General features: G+C 35.9%; 1 long non-coding RNA gene across 4 annotated transcripts; it reads left to right on the forward strand.

Annotated features, from left to right (window-relative positions):
- Window positions 1,190–5,230, forward strand: LOC109824857. 4 transcript variants are annotated; one of them, XR_002242811.1, is made up of 4 exons: window positions 1,190–1,572; window positions 1,781–1,841; window positions 3,244–4,900; window positions 5,007–5,230. It is a non-coding gene; the product is annotated as an uncharacterized LOC109824857 (long non-coding RNA). The 4 variants fall into 4 exon arrangements; XR_002242810.1 differs by having other exon boundaries at window positions 3,244–4,636; window positions 4,746–5,230; XR_002242809.1 differs by having other exon boundaries at window positions 3,244–3,280; window positions 4,746–5,230.

The raw sequence follows: 5,770 nt of genomic DNA on the forward strand, positions 1-5,770 counted from the left end.
TCATTTCTCTGGATATGCTAGGAGGTCATGCAATTGGGGTCATGTATTCAGTTGGTACTGCTGCAACCCCAAAGGCAAGGGTTTTTAAAGAAACTTAAGAGAATGATCCTTTCCGTTACTGTGTACATGATATGGAGGGAAAGGAATGTGAGAATTTTCCAAAACAAAGCTACAGATCTAGATTTCCTCTTTCGGGAAGTGAAGATGTCCATCTACTCAAAGATCTTGAATGATAATCTTTCTTTACATTTGAAAGAAAAACTTGAGATATTGTAATAAGAGATGAATATGTGAGGAGAGTTTCCAGGTTTTTTGATCTAGATGATGATGTATGACATAACTGCACATTTTAGTGATAAATAAAAATTTTATTCATTGACCTAAAAAATGACCACCTAGTTATCAGATGAAAATTCATGTACCAACAAAATCTATCTTCGGACTAGTTAAATTGTTTAACCGTTTGTGGGAAACGAATCACTGGGATTGTCTTATATTAAGGTGGTGCTACGCCCTTTGTGTCCATGGTTCTGGTATGGCTCTGACATCCAATCCCGTACGTGTTATTTAAGAGAAAAAAAAAAGAAAAATCTCTTTATCTTCATGTGGCCGTTGGCGCTCCGAAAGCATATTCTGTTGGGTTAATTTCAAAAGAAAAATCTCTTTATCTTCATGTGGCCGTTGGCGCTCCGAAAGCATATTCTGTTGGGTTAATTTCACAAAACCCCTCATGAACTTTGGGGGATGTCGTAATAATCCCCAAACTTTGTTTATCACACATGCCCCTTAAACTATAAGGTATCTCACAAAATTTGAGATATTGTAATAAAAGATGAATATGTGAGGAGGGTTTCCAGGTTTGTTGATCTGGATGATGATGTATGACATAACTGCACATTTTGGTGATGAATAAAAATTTTATTCATTGACCTAAAAAATGACCACCTAGTTATCAGATGAAAATTCATGTACCAGCAAAATCTATCTTCGGACCAGTTAAATTGTTTAACCGTTTGTGGGAAACGAACCACTGGGATTGTCTTATATTAAGGTGGTGCTACGCCCTTTGTGTCCATGGTTCTGGTATGGCTCTGACATCCAATCCCGGACGTGGTTATTTAAGGGGCTGTTTGGTTCGCTTAAATAGCCTGGGGAAACGCATTTCTGCGCCTGACACCACCGCCACCTCAGATTTTTTGTTTCCGCTCATTTCTTTTCCATGCTTTGGTTCGCTGAGGTTGAAGGGAGAGAAACGGGGTGAAAACTTCGCCACCTCAGACTTTTTTCTCTCCCCGATTTCCTTCCCCAACCAAGAGAAATCGATGAAAAAACTAGCCAGCTCTGACAATCGCTCTCTCCTTTCTCTCCTTGATTTCTTTGGGACGCTGTGGTTACCTCCATGCTCTCCTCCCGCCAGAAATCTCTCGTTGATTTCTCTCGTCGGCTTCGACGCTGAAATTAACTCCATCGCCTTTCTCTCTCCTCCATCAGATTCATCTCCGGAGTTCCGATGAGATGGGGACGCCGGAGCGGAGCAAGATCGTAGGGGTGGTGGTGCTTTCGAAGTTTGAGGTTCAATCTGTTCGCTTTTGCTTTTCTAGGTTTCGATGGGGTTTTTTTCTCAGAAATTTGGGGGATTTTTGTTGTTTTTGGGCTCTCAAAGCTCTCACCTTTCTCTCTCTCTCTCTAACTCCAATGGATCCCAAAGACACCAACAACAACAACAACAAGGCCTCGACCTCTTAAATTGGTTATAGTTGTGATTATATGATTTTTGCAGGTGTAGATGGAAGGATAGAGATATTTGGATGGGGGACTATATAGCGTTTTAGTCCTTTGAGGTGTGTAGATATTGTAAGAGTTAATTTTGTGCAATTTCTAATTAAATTTTGTTGGCATTGCGATTGGCTTGTTTTCTGAACATTGAAGCTTGTCATTTTCATTTATTTATAATGGTTTGAGTGCTTAATTTTGTCGAATGTTGCCTTTTTTTCCAAGGGTCTGCAAAGAAAATGATATATTTATAATTTATCTGTGATGCTTTAAGTTCTATGGTTTTACTCAATGTTCTTAGTAGTTTTTAATTATATCGCAGCTAGTAATGCGTTCATTGTGTTACGTGGATTAGTTATATTGCTTCTTTTGCGGAGTAACCGAACCTAAATAGATTTTTGAAGGTGTATTCATTTTCTAACCCTGCACTGTGTGATTAGCTATTTAAGTTTCTAGCAATTTGGGACGTGTTACTCCTTGTAGGCTATAGGTTCTTACAACTGCATGTTTACGTGTTCTGTTTTTATTTTGTTTGACATAGAAATGATTTTGATATTATAACTCCACCTGCTTGCAACTCTGCATTAGATTGTTAGAGTGAAATGGACAATGGATTCACATCCAAAACAAGTGTGTAAAGTGTTTTTTAACTTGTTGCAAGTGATATTGGTGTGCTGATTCTTTCAATCACTAGCAATTAAATTAAAGAATGATGACGAAATAGACACACTTAGAAATATTGTCACTAGCAATTAAATTAAAGAATGATGACGAAATAGACACACTTAGAAATATTGAAGCATTCCTTCAACTTTGGAATGATCGGAACACATCACCTGAAGCATTCCTTCAACTTTGGAATGATCGGAACACATCACCATAGCTTGACCGACTTTTCTGTACACCATGAAGAAAGTTGTGAGGACAAACAAAGGAAGAAGTAGTAATGCAGCAGAATTCAAATAAACCAAGCGTCAACTTTTTTAGTCTTATGGCCCTGGGTATTAGATATTTAAAATTCTCACTGGATCAGTTACATAATGATTAAACTGTATGAAAATATTAAAGATTAATTTGACACGAGTCTATGCTCGTTGTTACAATATGCCTTGCCTTGTGCATGCGTGTCATGGCTGGGACAAGGGTCTTGATGCCAGTTTGAGTTGGGTATGATATCCTCCAACTGGTATTCTAATTGTTTTCTTTGATATACATATAAGAATTATTCCATTTGATGCTTCAAAAAAGTGTATAATTTGCCTTTACACATTTTTGAGGGCAGAAAAGAAGTGTATTCTAAGTAATGAAGGTTGATTAGATTGTTATTTAATAATTACAGTATCAAATGTAAATATCATGGCTTACTCTCTATTTCAGTTATTTTTAGTCTAAACTAATTTATGAAATTTTTTATGGATATCAGGAATCAATTTTTAGTCTAAACTAATTCTGATTTTGTGTTGGATTTAGGAGTGTGATGAAGCTCCTGTACTATGATGATATCACGGTACGCTTAACATTCCATTCATCCATTTATTTTTTATTTCTTTTGTGTTGATTTACCTTTCTGACTTGGATATAATTGTCTGTCATAATTGTTAAATGCCCATGACAGCATGAGTGCTTATCAGTGTTCAGAAGTTCTGATTATACCCAACACTGAACTTTGTGCTAAAGGATTGAATCATTTCCTAGTCATACTCAAATGAATTTACCAACATTTTTGGAGAAGACATGTGTAGGTTTTGACTTAACCAAAATGCTAATTTTTGAATTCCAAATATCTTAGAAACTGTTCAAGTATAATTTTCACCCCATAAAATTTTACTTTCAGGCATTACTGGCCGCAAGTTATCGTTATGCTAAGAATGGGTGAACCAGTTAAATAATGTTGTTGATACCAGATTTTGCAATTTGGCAAGGTGGTTTTACTATGGAGAACAGGTTTAGGTTAAGGATCACTCTGAATAAAGATTGAGTTTTTTTTTCAATGATGCTTGGTGGGAAGGGGAACTGTTTTTTGATACAGTGGGAGAAGAAGAGGGTTTTCGATGAGAGGCCCAGGTTTTTAATTCCAGTAATGCATGAAACTGCACCTGTTTCCAACACTAAAAAATTGAAGTGCTTGTCATAATGCTAAATCTCTATGAACTGGAGATATTTAGTACATAACCGACTACATGAACCAAATATAGAATGTGCACAGGGTTATAGTGTATCTTGTGCTTGTGTCCATAAGTTCTAGTATCCAAACTCAGTTCATACCTAATTTTCTAACTCAGTTCATACCCAATTTTCATGAACTGATGTTGATGCCTGTTGGTGTTGTTGGTGGTGTTGATGCCTGTTGGTGTTGTTGACTGGGTTGTTATTGTCTGTTGGTGTTTTTGGCTGCATTCTTGATGTTGTGAGCCTGTTTGTTATTGATGTTGTTGTTGGCTTTTGGTGTTGTTGCCTGGTTCCTTTTTCGTGGCTGCTTGGTGCATCCTGGTTCTTTTTTCGTTGGATGGTTGGTGCATCCTGTTCATTGTTGGGTAAATGATGCTTTTGTGCTTGTTTTGGGGATTTCTGGTTGTGAGCCTGGTTGTGCTTGTTTCGGCTGGATTTGATTTGGATGATATTGTTTACAGGTGTTCAAATTAGGCTATGATGCTTTTCAATTTATCTGAGATTAGCAACCTGCAGTATCTATTGATATTGCACTGGAGGCTAACAATGATGATATTGAACAAGTTCTGAGCCCACAGCCATAATTCGCATATACATGTGGCTGATTTATTTGTCATGATGTCAAGAATTATTTTCAAGCATGGTTTATTTGATAGATAATAGCTGCTCGAAGGAGGCTCGTCGAAATCAGAATGTGACTTCCTAATATCTTTCTTCTATCCATGTTGCTTTGAGAATTCTTTTTTTTTTTTTAAATTGTGATGCATGGTTTATTAATAGATTGCTTCTAAACTCATATGCAGGTAAAAGTCGATACATCATCATCAGATGCTACAAAGTAAGTATTTTCTTTCTTAATTAACTAGTTATAAGATCACCTTTCTTGCACTAGTTTTTGGTTTTTCATATGTGTAATCAATTCAGTCAGGAATGAACTGTTGAGAGCAATAGATTTAAGGTACATATATTACACTGCGAAATCCTTCTTTCAACTTCAGTATTGCCTAGTTTCTCTCTTTGAAGATGAAAATTTTCAGCTTATAATTTCTGATTGTTTTCTCCAGGAATTCGTTGTTGAAGCTTTTAGGCTACCGCCTGATCTCGCAGTTGTACAGCCCGTATCCCCACTGGATCTAAGATATAATAGTGGTAACTCAATAAAAGTTGTCTCACTCAAAGCTCGAGAAGGTGTAGCAGAACTTGTAAAAGATATTGTTTTGTGAGAAGGATGAGTATTCAAACAGAAATGGTGTTTTGTAAAAAATATTGTTTTGTGAGAAGGATGAGTAATACAAACATAAATTTATAATTCATTTAGGATATTATTTTCCTCTTCACGTTACATTCGAACTTTTATATGATTAAGATTACATCATATAACGAGCACAAATAAATTTGTATATAGTGGGATTAAGATTACATCATATAACGAGCACAAATAAATTTGTATATAGTGGGGGTAATCTTACCATGGTGATCATAAACACTTTTCACTACAAACTTCAAAACCATGGTGATCATAAACACTTTTCACTACAAACTTCAAAACCAACCAAACACAAGAAAAGTAGGAAATATCATATTTCAAAAAGTTTTTCCTTTTTTTCCATGCGAACCAAACACATGAAAAATAAATATTTTGGTTTCCCACCATTTTTTTGTGCGAACCAAAGTGAAACAATCTATTTCTTGGAAAAGTTTGGAAAACTCAAAATTTGTGTTTTTGTACATGGAAATGCATTTCGAAACAATCTATTTCTTGGAAAAGTTTGGAAAACTCAAAATTTGTGTTTTTGTACATGGAAATGCATTTCCCTATATCTAGGAA

This window comes from Asparagus officinalis, chromosome 9 (genome assembly GCF_001876935.1).
Source record: "Asparagus officinalis chromosome 9, Aspof.V1, whole genome shotgun sequence".
Lineage (NCBI taxonomy): Eukaryota > Viridiplantae > Streptophyta > Magnoliopsida > Asparagales > Asparagaceae > Asparagus > Asparagus officinalis.